The sequence below is a fragment of the Lactuca virosa genome, chromosome 8 (assembly GCF_052849685.1).
Source record: "Lactuca virosa cultivar CGN04683 chromosome 8, Lactuca_virosa_CGN04683_v6, whole genome shotgun sequence".
NCBI lineage: Eukaryota > Viridiplantae > Streptophyta > Magnoliopsida > Asterales > Asteraceae > Lactuca > Lactuca virosa.
In genome coordinates, this window is record NC_136433.1 from 98,913,279 (window position 1) to 98,928,913 (window position 15,635).

A 15,635-nucleotide genomic window follows, 5' to 3' on the forward strand; every position below is an offset into this window, starting at 1 on the left:
ATCTTGAAGCTTTGAGTTAGCAAGAACACTTAGTCTCCAAAGGAGTTTCCTGCTGTGAATGGAGGATCAAACCTCAATGATGAAATTCAAAATAGTGAAGGAACCGTTGAATCTCTTGGTCTTGAATATCTGGATCGCGTCCCCACCGGTGACGCAAATCGACCGTCCTCTTTTTCGCCGCCGGATGTAGCGTCGCTGGCTGTTTATCAACCATGCGAAGGAGGCGGCCCTTTTTCTCCTTCCGATCGTCGGTTTTCTCCTCCCATGGCGGTCAAGGTCTCGTTTGGGAAAGATTCCCCAGTACACGTCAAACAGGCGCCTGTTACGGTTTCTTCTTCTAGTGTAAGAATTTTCTAATTCTCAGATTCCTTTATTGCAGTTTGATAGATCTATAGGAACACTAGGTGCAATCTGTAATTCTGTATTAATCAATTCTTTGTAGTGTAAGAAATCTATACGAAAACTAGGTGCAATTTGTAATAATCAACTCATTGTAGTGTAAGAGATCTAAAGGAAACTAGGAGCAATTTTATAAACAGTGTTATCATTTCATTTGTAATCTGTGTAGCATTTGAGTCATTCCATGACCTTCCAGAGCTTAATTATTACATTGTGTATACATACGAGAACTAAATCTTTGATACTACTTTAACTCCTATACTATTACTTTTCTAAATGACTATTTACATTGTCCCATTGATACGATCACTGATTGATGAACACTTCTTTCTCATGGGTTTTTCTATATATTTTGGTACCTGAATTACTTTAATTTGTTTGGCATGTAGGCTTGTTTTGAAGGTAACCCTTTTAAGACAGTTCCTGGCCCTTTTAAGCTTTTCTAGCGTTACATGCAATCCAAACCCGGGTAGGAATTCTATTGGAATGGAATCACGAATTCCAATTCTGTTGGAATCACAAAAGTTGATGCTTGAAGAAACGGACCACAAAATTGAAACGGACCACATTATTCTTTTAGAATGTATTAATCGTTGTTAGATTTTGATGTTTTCTTTCCCGTTTTGAAAATTTTTTAGTTTTGTTCTTTAACAATAAATGTAATTCTTAACAATTGTTACCCGTATTCTATAAGAAATAATGTATTTTTTGTTTTTATTATTCAATTGATTGTTCAAGAATTTGTTATTCTACAAGATGTTTTTAAATTCATGATCAAGAAATAGGTTCAAGAATATTTTTTATTATTTATGGTTCAAGAATATTTTTATTTTTGAATATACTCATAAACATATTCTGTCAGAATGTCCGAATAAAAAGAATTATAATTGGTAAAATCGGATTTTTAAAATTAATAGAATCTATGATCCCTTAAAAATGCAATTTTCCTTTATTAAATCTACATTAATTGACTAAATTACCCTTGTAATTAATTAAGATGATATTTTTCAATTATATTTAATTTAATAATATATATTAATCACTTTCTTAAAATAAGTAAATTTGATTGGTCCACATTTATGCATACAATAACACAATAATTACTTTGAATAGAATAACCTAAGCCTATATATATATATATATATATATATATATATATATATATATATATATATATATATATGTATATATATATATATATATATATATATATATATATATATATATATAGATATATAACCTGATTGTTTTTTAGATGTCACATGGAACTCCGGTATCAGATGCAGTAAAACATCGTTGTCATCATTCACATGAAGAGGTGATCCAACAATAGTTTCGCCTTATCATCTTGATAGTTCTGTTTGGTGGTTGTAAACATAGGTATTATGGTTGTAAATGAAGGTTGCTCAAGAAACGTTTTTGGTAGCGATGACAGCAAGAGGTTCCGAATACCTCTTTTGGTTTGTGTGGTAGAGATGTGTGTCAATGGTGATAACCTAGTGAAGGGTTTGTTCGTTATTATAGGGATTTGATTTTGATTTCCCTTGTTTAAAGGAATAATAAGTATTTTAATTATCTATCATAATTAAGTATAACAAAGATTATTTTTATAACCTTAAATAATTTATTAATTATTTTATATTTCTTAAATTTTGATTGGTTTCTACATTCACACAATAGATATAGAGAACATATTAACCTCTCTCTCTCTCTCTCTTTCTTTCTCTCTCTCTCTCTCTCTCTCTATATATATATATATATATATATATATATATATATATATATATATATATATATGTGTGTGTGTGTGTGTGTGTGTGTGTGTGTGTGTATTGATGGGTTTAGAGCAAAAGAACAATCATATGTGCTCATGCAAAACCCTAAAGCTTGGATCTAGGTTTCTCTATTTTACATGTAATTTATCCAAGACTTGAATACCCTAATCTAGCATACTACAAAACTTGAGATCTATATAAATAACCAAGTAAGAATATTACCTCTTGATTGTAGTATGGAACTTGAGTCTTCAAAGCTTACGAGAACCAAGCACCTCAAATGTGATGCCTCTAATGGCTTACAAACACCAAGGCAAGAGGATGATGTTTAGGAGAGAGGATGAGAGGCTAGAAATCGGCTCCAAGCTTCCAAGGGATCAAGTGGCCGATTTCCAATGCCTTAGGGGTCCTTTTATACTTGAGTTGCTAGGGTTTCAGTCAAAACCTTAATTGGATAGCTTAGGCCTTAAGAAGTCCACAGAACCTTCCAGAATAAGGCCTCTTTGGACGAATTCAAGATGGACTCCACCTTAATTTCGTCCATGACCTAATCCATAAGAATTCTCAGCCCAAAATCAATTATCTTATAATTGCAGTTCCAGTCCCCTTTATTTAATCAATCTATTTCAGTCACAATAATTAATTCTTAATTAATTATTTAACTGATATTAATTAAATAAATATGATTTCTCTTTTAGTATATTATTCTTATAATATATTAATAAACCACAATATCCTCTTTCTTTATAAATCATCCTGTCCAGTTGCTTTGGTGAAGGCAACCGAAAAGGACCATGCTCAACCGAATCAAGTACATAACAAATACAGTTATGGACTTAGACACTAATCCAACAGTCTCCCACTTGGATAAGTCTAATAACTAAATTTGCAAGTACGACTTCAGGATCCGATTAGCAATCGTAGCTCTCATAAGCTGCTGTCAACTCTGATCTTACCAGTAACCTGTCCTTTAGATAAGGGATCGTATAATCCTCCGTTCTAGATATCGTGCGGACAAATACATGGAACATAGTCATACTTATTGTTCAGCAGTTTGTTTCTCGATCTCTGATTCGTCTGGCATAGAACTTAATAGAACACATCAATTCAGTCCTGACCGGGCCCGACACATAAGTCAAACCAAATCATCGAGGGGCCCAGATATCGCTTTTACCCTCTTAGGATAAAAGGAACAGATAAACTTCGACTTACATGCATTTACTATTCACTCATCAAATCGTACACAACAATGCGTTTTATAACATCAAGTTACTGATGCGTTTACGCATTATCAATGCATAACCAACTTGCAAACAATAAACCATATATCTAGGTTTAAAGACTATATGATATTATCGTCTTGCGATCACTCGTGATAAATTCCATGAAGAGATACCAGCAAGCGTGGGTTTAATCCAATGCTCAAATCTTAGTTCATAAGCACTCATGAACGTTGTAGCAAACTTTTGCTATGTCTAATACACTTTAGACAGTCTACAAACCAATTCCTGACGGTCTTCATTCATACCTACTTCCAAAGTATGAGCGACTGTGGACTGTTCGAATAATCTTATTATTCAGGAAGTCCGAACATGCAAAGTGAAACAATAGGTAAATGATTAACACAAGACAGTAACTTTACTTATAAATAATACACCTTTATTTAATCATCAAATGTTAATTACAATTTATCTATTACATGTTTCGAAGCTATCTAATTTAAACTAATATCGTCCTTCAGCCCAATGCTCCTAGCGTGCTGCAAATGCTTAACCCTACTCGGTCCCTTCGTGAGGGGATCTGCTGGGTTATCCTCTGACGATACCCTCTTCACCACGAGGAGTACCTCTTCTACCCGATGTCTAATAAAGTGATATTTCATGTCGATATGTCGAGATCTGCCATGATCCCTTGGTTCCGTGGTCAAGGCAACCGCTCCTTCATTATCACAGAAAATCTCCATAGGCTCCTTTATGGATGGCACAACTCCAAGGTCTCCAATGAAGTTCTTCAACCATATCGCCTCCTTTGACGCTTCGCTCGCCGCTATATACTCTGATTCGCACGTTGAATCAGCTACGGTCTCCTGCTTGGAACTTTTCCAAGTCACTGCTCCTCTATTTAGGGTGAAGACCCAGCCTGACTAAGATCGATAATTATCTATGTCTGTCTAAAAACTGGTGTCACTGTACCCTCGCACCCTTAAGTCATCACTCCCACCGAGGACTAGAAACCATTCATTGGTCATCCGAAGGTACTTAAGAATATTCTTGACTGCGGTCCAATGTGCTCTGCCAGGGTTTCCCTGATATCTGCTGACCATGCTCAAAGCGAATGTCACATCAAGGCGAGTACAAGTCATAACATACATGATTGAGCCAACTGCGGAAGCGTAAGGTATTCGGCTCATCTCTGCTATCTCGATCTCTGTACTCGGGCTCTGAGTCTTACTCAGTTCGGCGTTGCTCTGGATTGGTAACTCCCCTTTCTTAGAATTCTCCATACTAAAAGGTTTTAGTACTTTATCCAAGTAAGTATTCTGACTAAGTCCTATTAGTCTCTTACTCCTGTTTCTCACTATCCTTATTCCCAGAATATAGGCAGCCTCTCTGAGGTCCTTCATAGCGAAACACTTCCCAAGCCAGGACTTAACTTTCTTCATGGTCGGGATATCGTTTCCTATGAGTAGTATGTCATCAACATACAATACGAGGAAGCTAACTATACTCCCACTAGCCTTGACATATACACATGATTCATCCTCGCTTCGCAGGAAGCCAAACTCTTTGACTTTCTCATCGAAACTAAGATTCCATCTGCGAGATGCTTGTTTCAATCCATAAATGGATTTCTCAAGCTTACACACTCTATTAGGATGCTTCGCATCAACAAAACCCTCTGGCTGACTCATGTAAACATCTTCAGCCAACTTCCCATTAAGGAAAGCGGTTTTGACATCCATTTGCCATATTTCATAGTCATGAAATGCAGCAATGGCTAGCATCACCCTAATAGACTTTATCTTCGCAACTGGTGAGAAGGTCTCATCATAGTCAACTCCTGGAGTTTGAGTAAAGCCCTTCGCAACCAATCGCGCTTTATAAGTGTGTACCTTCCCATCCATGTCGGTCTTCTTCTTGAAGATCCATTTGCACCCGACCGTCTTACGACCTGGCACATTGTCAACCAAATCCCAGACTTGGTTATCATACATGGACTGAATCTCGTTGTCCATAGCCTCTTTCCATTTCGCAGACTCCGGGCCTGCCATGGCTTCCTTGTAGCTGTTAGGCTCATCCAAATTTATTAGTGTACTGTCACTAATAAACGTATCACCTTCACTTGTTATATGAAAACCATATAACACAGGTGGAACACTAACTCTACTGGATCGTCTAATAGGTAAGGACTCGTCAATCGGTTCAACAGGAGTTTCCTCCTCAGGTTGAGTGCCAGTGTTAGAGGTTCCTTCATCGTTCGATTCTTGAAGTTCTTCAAGATCGATTTGCCTCCCACTGTCTCCTTGGCTTATGAGTTCTCGCTCTTGGAAAAACCCTCTCCTCGCAACGAAGACAACATTGTCACTCGGTCTATAGAAGAGATATCCAAAGGACTTCTGTGGGTAGCCGATGAAAATACATCGCTCACTACGAGGTTCGAGCTTGTCGTGAGTCTCTCGTCTTATGAAAGCCTCACAAACCCAAACCTTGATATGTGCCAACGAGGGAGCTTTCCATGTCCACATCTCGTGAGGTGTTTTGGCAACCTTCTTTGTAGGGACTATGTTAAGGATATGGGTGGCAGTCTCTAAGGCATACCCCCAGAATGAGATAGGTAGCGAAGCACGACTCATCATGGAACGAACCATGTCTAGCAAGGTTCGATTACGCCTCTCAACTACACCATTCAATTGTGGTGTTCTAGGTGGCGTTAATTGCGAAATGATTCCGCATTCCTTGAGGTAGTCATGGAATTCAAGACTAAGGTACTCTCCACCTCGATCAGATCGAAGCATCTTGATTTTCCTGCCCAACTGATTCTCCACTTCTTGTTTAAACTCTTTGAACTTTTCAAAGGTTTCTGACTTGTGTTTGATTAAGTAGATATAGCCATATCTGCTATAATCATCAGTGAAAGTCACATAGAAGCGGCTCGCATCCCTTGTGGTAGATCTAAAGGGCCCACACACATCTGTGTATATGAGATCCAATAAACCCTCACCCCTTTCACAAGAACCAGTGAAGGGTGATTTGGTCATCTTTCCAAGTAAACAAGACTCGCACATGTCATTGTCCCTAAGGTCGAATGACTCCAACACTCCATCCTTTTGGAGTTGGGCTATGTGTTTCTTATTGACATGTCCAAGACGACAATGCCACAAGCATGCTTTATCCAAATCATTGGAAGAATCGATATACAACACATAATTTCCTAAATTGTCTACAACCATCACAGTTTCATATATCCCATTACAAGGCAATGCTTCAAAATAGAAAACACCGTTAAGAAAAGCATTAATGGAACCTTTTTCATTATCAAACGAATATCTAAATCCTTGTTTATATAAACCATGAAAAGAAATGATGTTTCTTGCCATTTCTGGAGAATAGCAACAATTATTCAACTCTAGTCCTAACCCACTACTAAGCACTAAAGAGTAAACTCCAATCTTGGTGACAGGCGACGATCTTCTGTTTCCCATGACCAGGTTTATCTTCCCATGCTCCACATCCCTATTTCTTCTTAGGCCTTGCAAATCAGAACAAATGTGAAACCCACATCCTGTATCAAGAACCCAAGAAATAGCATGTGATGAGTCATTATATTGAATATTATAAATACCTGTGTAGTATGGTTTTATCTTTCCATCCTTGATGTCCTTCAGATACTTCGGGCAGCTTCGTTTCCAATGCCTCTTTTCGTGGCAGTAGTAGCACTCTGCATCCTTTGGGTTGGAGGTGGGTGTAGTGGTGCCAGCCTTGGTTCCACTAGAAGAGGTGCCATCATGAGACTTTCCCTTATGGTGGCTCTTAAAAGGAGCCTTCCTCTTCTTACCCTTCCCCTGCCCAATAGCCAAGACGGGGGCAACTGTAACGGGAGTTGATGCAACAAATTTATCCTTGAGGTTGCTCTCAGTAGTCCTCAACAAGCCTTGAAGCTTGCTCAAGCTGGCCTCCTCTTTGTTCATGTGGTAGGTCATGCGAAACTAGTTGAAGCAGGGTGGCAGTGAGTGAAGAATAATGTCAATCGCCAGCTTTTCATCGAAGTTAACATTTAACTTCAGCAGGCAGTCGACATATCTCTGCATTTTCGGCAGATGAGCAGTGACAGACTCTTCGTCTCTCATCTTAGTCGTGATCATCGAAGTGATGATCTCGTATCTTTCCTGCCTGGCACTTTGGTGGTACCTGTCCAGTAAATCCTGGTGCATCTCATAGGGATAGTAGTCCTCGTAGGACTTTTGGAGTTCTGCAGTCATAGTCGCAAGCATGATGCAATGGACTTTTGTAGCATCTCGCTTGTGGGCCTCAAAGGCAGCAACTTCCTCTGGAGTAGCAGTGTTGACATTCACCTCCTTCAGTTCCTTGTCGAGGACATATTCCTTGTCCTCATAGCGAGTGACCATTCGAATGTTGCGGATCCAATCATTGAAATTGGTCCCATCGAAAATCACCCTCCCACACAAATTCATGAGTGAGAATGACTCTGAAGAGGTAGAGCCTGAAGCGTTGTTGGTGTTCGAGTTAGACATCTGAAAAGAAAAGAGACAAAGTTTGATTAGATAAGAATCCCCAATTAAACACCCAAATGAGAAATTAGGGCTATGATCCAACAACATTATTTGCAATTTCGAAGAGGGATGCCATAATCTAAACAACAAATAATTTGAAGGTAAGTGAATGACGATTCACTAATTTCCACCATGAAAAACGAAAAAGAAATTAAGTTTTAAATGTATTGAAAACTCCTAGATCTTTTGAGATTCATTGAACCTTTCAATGGCATGTTTAAATCTCCATATGCCCTTCAAGTTTGTGACTGGGATACCGAGGATCACAAACAAGGTGTGAATAACCATGCGAATGTACTTGGTGCCCTCGATGTTACAGTCACCTAATCAATGTGCCGGTTAGCCACACACGCTCCATTGATCTATGAAAAACAACGAGTCACCCTTTGCCACCTTTGCTTAGAGCCAAATTAGTGTGTCGGTTAACCATACACGCTCCACTAACGTCTTAGCAAGGGTACAAAGTGTAATTCCAAGGAATAGCATCAAATTCACATTTTTCCTAAAGTAACTAAGAATGAGAATTTTATAAAAAAAAACATTTAGTTACTTTGTATGCTCATTATACTTTTAATGAGAAATTGGTTGCCCTATCCTACCCGTTCGGCTAACAACCCTCCTTAGTCAAGGGTGCAGTGGGTAAGAGTGGATACCCAATGACGGTCATTTTACAGGTCGCTTCCTTAAACACCCCTTATAGACCAGCTTCGTGAATGAGGCCTACTAACGGTAAGACTAGCATTTATCTTATACATATATAATAATTTATTCTTATAATATTATAATAGTATAGGGTGAATTTTAAACTTGTAAAATTCTAGGGTTTAGAATTTAAATATTTAAAAATTAAACTTTTAATCCAAATATTCAAATTCAAAACTTGAGGGCAAGTTTTGAAACATTTCAAAACTATCTAGATCAAAATTCAAATAATACAAATAAACAACTAATTTGGTGATTATCTAATTTTGACCTAATCCAATTTCATGCAAGATAATTATCAAATAATTCAAATAATTAATATTTATCAAATAAGGTAATAATTATCTAATTAAATGACCAAAATCTTTTATTTTGACAAAGATAGTCATCTAGAATCAATAAAATTCGGATTTTATCAATTAGAAACACTTATGGCAATTATCCTAAGTCAAAATAAGCAAAATCCTGAAATTCCCTCTGTCTGGCTGCCCGACTCGCCGAGTCCCTTACTGGACTCGTCGAGTTCATCCTACTCGGCGAGTCCTCTTTGGGACTCGACGATTCTTGAGATAGAATGCCAAAAAATCGAATTCATCCTACTCGGCGAGTTCATCCTACTCAAGCAATGAACAATCATATAATGCATCAAATACAATAGAAACCAAGCAAGGCTCTGATACCACTGATGAGTTTAGAGCAAAAGAACAATCCTATGTGCTCATGCAAAACCCTAAAGCTTGGATCTAGGTTTCTCTATTATACATGCAATTCATCCAAGACTTGAATACCCTAATCTAGCATACTACAAAACTTGAGATCTATATAAATAACCAAGTAAGAATATTACCTCTTGATTGTAGTATGGAACTTGAGTCTTCAAAGCTTACGAGCACCAAGCACCTCAAATGCGATGCCTCTAATGGCTTACAAACACCAAGGCAAGAGGATGATGTTTAGGAGAGAGGATGAGAGGCTAGAAATCGGCTCCAAGCTTCCAAGGGATCAAGTGGCCGATTTCCAATGCCTTAGGGGTCCTTTTATACTTGAGCTGCTAGGGTTTCAGTCAAAACCCTAATTGGATAGCTTAGGCCTTAAGCAGTCCACAGAACCTTCCAGAATAAGGCCTCCTTGGACGAATTCAAGATGGACTCCACCTTAATTTCGTCCATGCCCTAATCCATAAGAATTCTCAGCCCAAAATCAATTATCTTATAATTGCAGTTCCAGTCCCATTTATTTAATCAATCTATTTTAGTCACAATAATTAATTCTTAATTAATTATTTAACTAATATTAATTAAATAAATATGATTTCTCTTTTAATATATTATTCTTATAATATATTAATAAACCACAATATCCTCTTTCTTTATAAATCATCATGTCCAGTTGCTTTGGTGAAGGCAACCCAAAAGGACCATGCTCAACCGGGTCAAGTACATACCAAATACAGTTATGGACTTAGACACTAATCCAACATGTATGTGTGTGTATGTGTAATATAACAAGTATTATGTGAATGTATAAAACCGGTGATGGAACTAGGACAAATTTCAAGGTGTAGCACACGTGAATTTGGATGTAGCATACTGGAAAATTTCGCAAAAAATTACCTCATGCCTGAAAATTTAAAGGGTAGCACATGCCACCCCTAGAACCCCTAATTCTGCCACTGTATAAAATATTCTCAATCAATCATTTTAAAAATCAGGATAATGGCATAATGCTAATGTACTAATTAGATTAATTAATTACATTTAATAAATACTCTTTACCTTAGATAACAAGAATTGACTAAGATCATGCCCATAAATTACACCCTTCTTATTTACGTCAATACTCCATTTTCCATCAACAACGACCGCTCAATCAACCTCCATTATAGTTAAACCTCCACCTTGTTGTAAGCGTCGCCACCAAGTGCCTCTTTCCTTTTAGTTTTCGGCAACCATCATGTACTAGTGCCTTCCTCTTCCTATCTATTTCTTTTTCTCATCCCTTAAATTACACCATATTCAAGAATGACTCTTCATTGTGAGAATTAAAATTGTTGGCATGGGTTGTTTCTCTATCACCCAAGGTTCTAAATAACGTAAGACGTGATTTGGCGGCAATGTCAAGCCTCAAGTTTTTACGAGCCTTGGCGAGTCACGTCGTTTGTAAGGCGTGACTTAAGACATAAATTTTGTGTATAATTGATAATTTTATATGTATTTTTAGCTATTATTCATTTTTGTATACATATATGACTTAAGGCGACAATTTATCAAAGTTTGGCAGCAAGTATAAGCCTTGGAGCCATGGTGCACCATGACGAGCTTTTTAGAACCTTACTATCACCTATATTCCTCCAAAAGCATGTTGAAAATTTCAATTAATAGGAAATGTAGAGTAATTGATTTTAAGAACTACCGTGGTCAGAGAGTGGAGCAGGCCAAAAAACAGGATCAATGTTTTGTGGCCTAGTGTTTGATGCATAGGTAAAAAGAAGGGGGGTAAAAGCATAAACAAGTCAAAAACAAAGTGCCCTTGTTCTTGTTTTTTTTCCTAAACTGGTAATTGATTGGGAGGACTTACCTTAGGAATTTATTTTTATCGTTTTTTATGTATTTGTATCATTCTCATAAGATCGTCAAGTTTGTATTTCTAATTTAAGTTCATTCTCATGACAATGTTGGTTTTCCACTTATAATTTTTGTGCATTCTTATAATAATGACACTTTTCACTTGCAATGCATCTTCTTTTTTCTTTCATTTATATCATGTTCATGAGAATGTCAACTTCTGTACATGTAATTTATGTTTATTCTCATGAGAATATCAGTTTTGTAGTTGTAATTTATGTTCATTTTTATAAAAATGTCAAATTGTACTTGTAATTTATGTGCATTCTTATGAGAATTAAGTGTAATTTGTGAAATTATATCTCATTATCAGTCATTATCACCCAATGTTATTCATTCTCACATAATGTTTTATGTACGTCACCAATTTATGGTATTGAAGAATGAAACCTGGTTTTTAAAAAATGAAATTTGTTTCACATAAATTATTGATTCTTAAAGAAGGAAATAGGATTATAGTGATATTAAAATCAAATATTAAAATTGATTTTGAATTTGAAATTGATTCAAACTGGATAAAAATATCAAACCTAAATCTATGAAAATCTCTGATTCCATAATTCAAAAACAAAATCCATTTTACCTTCTAAATGGATTTAATTAGAAAGATTATAACTATTTTTAAAAAAATAAGAATATTCAGCTACTAATCATAACCATTGATTTTGAAAATACAATGGCATGAATTGTGTTATACATTTACTCAATAGATGTGATTTACAATTATATATATATATATATATATATATATATATATATATATATATATATATATATATATATATATATATATATATATATATATATATAGACGCGCACAGGATAACTATTAAACATTTATTTAGTCATGGATAAGTGATCCAACTCATAACAATGTGCTGGATAGTGTTTAAGCTTCAATTTTGGGGGTGAACATAGATAGGTAACTTGACAATTTCATTAGAACCGGTTCCGAAACTGAAACCAATGGTTTTAGAATCATGGATCTTGAACAAGTTAACCTTTTTTTTTATTTTGAATGTAACATTTGCATTTCATGTATTTTTCCTTTTAGCCCTTCATTTGAAAATCCTTGAAATTTAGTCCATGGCCGAGTACGTTGGGCGTACTGGCTCGATGGCTTAGTTGCGGAGGCACCCATGTAGGCGGGGCGTACGTGGAAGTACGCAGGGCGTACAGTCAGCTGCGGAAAACCCTAATTTTTAGGGTTTGTGCCCTATTTAAACACCTTAAGTTGCTCATGGACTTCCTTATGACCAACCTCCACTCCTCAAAACCCTAAGAATGAAACCCTAATTGCCTTTTGAGTGTTTTGAGCTTGGAAGTGAACTTTGAAGGTGTTTTTGGTGATCTTGAAGGAATAAGAACTCTTGAAAGTTGCATTGGTGTGGCTAAGCTTCTGGATCCAGAATCATCTCCAACTTGGGAAGCTTTTGGAGGTATAAAGCTCTTAACTTGATTGTTCATTTTGATAGATATAGTTAGGGCTTGTTTTTGTTCTTCTTATGGTCCTTTAAGTCATACATGAGAGTATGAGCTATTCCAGATGCTAAGGATGGTAGATTTTAGCATTTTTGAAGTCCATTGTTCATAAAAATGCAATCTTGATGTGTTATATTGGACCATGCATGAGTAAGGGTTCTTATTACGGGGTTTATTGAGTACTGGGTCCCATTAAGGCATGCAAATGAGTAAAGTTGCCAACTTTACGTGTTAAGACATCATTTAGGATCAAATATGAGAATTGGACTTAGTGGCTTAATCGATTAAGCACTTAATGGCGAGTGTGGAATGTTGTGGAGTACATTGGGCGTACCCAGCTCGTACTGGCCAAAGATGGTGTATGCATGGCGTAAGTCTAAGTGCGCTGGGTGTACTCAGTGGCTGTTGACTTTTGTGATTCGAGCCATTTTTGGACTACTAGGGTTTTGGGCCTTGTTGGGCCACTAGTCTTTCTGAATTTTGGTCATTGTTAGGCGTCGGGCCTTCTTGGATTTGGGTCCATAGTGGGCTTTGGGCATCATTTAGGAATTTGGGTCATATTAGGCCTTTGGGTGTCATTGGGTTGGGCATCATTTTTGGGCCAAGGGAGGAAAGGGTAAAATGGTCTTTTACCCTGGGTGATGGACAAATGAACTAGATTTCGGGTTATGGTTTATGACCTAGGTATTAATTAGGGTATTGTTTGACGATATTTAGTGCGGAGATTTCTCGGATCAGCAGTCTGAGCATTTATCTGATCGTTTCAACAGTTTGAGGTGAGTCTCCTCCCATTGTTTAGCGGGTCGAAGGCACCAATGTCGGCCCATGATTTATGGTTATTGGTTTGCTAGTTGCCTGTGTGACCTAGCAGGTATTGTATACGTACCGGGCGGGGCCCGATGCCAGACAGGGCCTGATTATTGTGTTATAGAATGCTAGCTGTCACTGTACTTGCGGGTCGAAGGCACCAATGTCGGCCCAATGGATTATGTTATAGTATGCTAGTTGTCTTTATGACTCTTGCATGTCTTGTATGTGTTTGTATGTATACCGGGTGGGGCCTGATAATTATGTCGGGCGGGGTCCATCGCATGTTTCCGACAGATCTGTTCTGGGCGGAATCCGATGCTGGGTGGGGCCGGATGTCGGGCGGGGCCCGATGGTTGTCGGGCAATGCCCATTGTATGTATGATATTGGTATTTTGGGGAACTCGCTAAGCTTCGTTCTTACGGTTTTCAGTTTATGTTTCAGGTACTTCCGGATCGAAGGGGAAGAGCTCGGAATGATCGCATCGCACACACTACGATTTCCGCTTTACTTGACTCTGATGTATTGGGATGATTGATTGACATACTCTATTTTTCTTTTATGGTTTTATGAACACATTTTGGTTAATAGTTTTATTATTATGAAAATGAAATTTTTGATTTTGAATTTATGGATGTTACATTGAATCTGTTATTATTTCGGGTACACAACTTTTTGTGTTTTCTTGAACTTTACAACGACACAATCAATTATGAATGAAAACTTAACATATTAACCATTACAGTCATAAATTAATAGTTTCAAATGATGAGTGTCAAGTACAAACCAATACAAAAATAGCAAAGTTAATATATAAAAATAATTTTGCATAACTCAAGGTTATGAGATGTGTTGAAAATATACTCGGTCCAAGTGGTTAAGAGTTTCAAGTTCGTCGTACTAACACAAAATGTAGATTAGGATGGATGGAGTAGATCCCTTCCAAACTATTCAACTCATGGTCACATCATTTTTTATATTTTCTTTTTCTTATATCTTTCCCAACCATTGATTAATAACATATTTTCTAACCCACTTGCCATATTATTATTTTTAATTTAAATTATTTAGAAAATTCAAAATAAAATAAAGCATAGCATACTTTTTTAAAATTTTTTTAATCGTTAAAATAAACATATACTAATTTAAATCAATAAAAATATTAAACTTAATTAAAAAAATAACATTTAATTAAAAAACCACACTACAATAACATAAATTAAAACCACACTACAATAACATAAATTAAATCCTAAAACGACAAATGAAATAAATAATAAAAACATACTACAAATGCCAAACAAAAACTAAAAAAATGCTCAAATTCTTAAAAAAAAAAAAGAAAAAAAAAACGTAATTTTTTAAAATATTCCATACCACCTCGTAACGAAACTCTCTCATGTTATTGTGTTCACGATACTCAATTTCCGTTGCGTTTAAAACTTCTTCGTCGGAAACTCCGAGCTTCGGGTATTCATCTTGTGGGTGAAAATAGTATTGAACTCTTTCACTTTTCCCTGCATATATTTCCATTTGGAAGCAATTTTGATGTGTTGAACGATTTGAACCACCAAGTTGCTGCTTAAAATGATCCAGAGCTAATCGCCAAAAAGATGATGATCTATGAAGATTTATAAATAAACTGTTGAAAGTATCAGTGGCCAACGCCACTTCTTCAATTTCGATCATTTAGCAGATATAACTGACCTAAGAATGACATCCATTAGAGATAATAGAGTAAATGGAATGAAATTGAAAGAAAGAAATGTAGAGGAAGTATAGGAAAATGGAATGGAATTGAAAGAAATAAATGTGTGATTTTAAAATAAAGAAAGAAAGTATTTATAATAGAAAACTTAATTAAAAAAAAAAAGTGGAGTTGTTAGAGGAGCTCGACTTGTTTTGAATGCCAAAATCTCAATCAAACGCTTGGACCATGAAATCCTTCGGCAGTACTCCCGGTACCGCCACCCCATTCTCCATTTTTTAAGATGTTCCATGCACCCTTAAGGTGGACAGAGTAGCTTCGGACTTCTGGTTTTAGGTTGGCGGTA